The sequence below is a fragment of the Myotis davidii genome, unplaced genomic scaffold, assembly GCF_000327345.1.
Source record: "Myotis davidii unplaced genomic scaffold, ASM32734v1 scaffold438, whole genome shotgun sequence".
Classification (NCBI taxonomy): domain Eukaryota; kingdom Metazoa; phylum Chordata; class Mammalia; order Chiroptera; family Vespertilionidae; genus Myotis; species Myotis davidii.
Window position 1 is genome coordinate 202,917 of NW_006290031.1, and position 370 is coordinate 203,286.

Here is a 370-nt window from a genome sequence, read left to right on the forward strand (position 1 = left end):
GGGGAGGAAGAACACGGAGAAGGAAGAGGAGGAGGAAGAGGAGAAGGAAGAGGAGAAGGAAGAGGAGATGCGGCCGGCACCGCTGAACATGCCTCTTAATGTCAACGGCGGGCAAGTGCCAAAGGGCTTAAAGGCAGGGAGAGCATGTTGTGCCGGAAAAGCATATAACGGCTCTGCAGCATGAAACTTTCATTCTCTTCATTTCTCCGGATGAATGTTCTGGGCATTTTTTTTTTCTTCTTCTTCCTCTTTCGCTCTATTTGTATTTTTTGGCTTCCACAGTCTTGTCTCTCTCCGTCCTCATTCCCACGGTCCTTTGACTCTCTGCAGGTGTGACGAGCAGTTTCTTTCCTGCTTTTTCCTTCCCTTC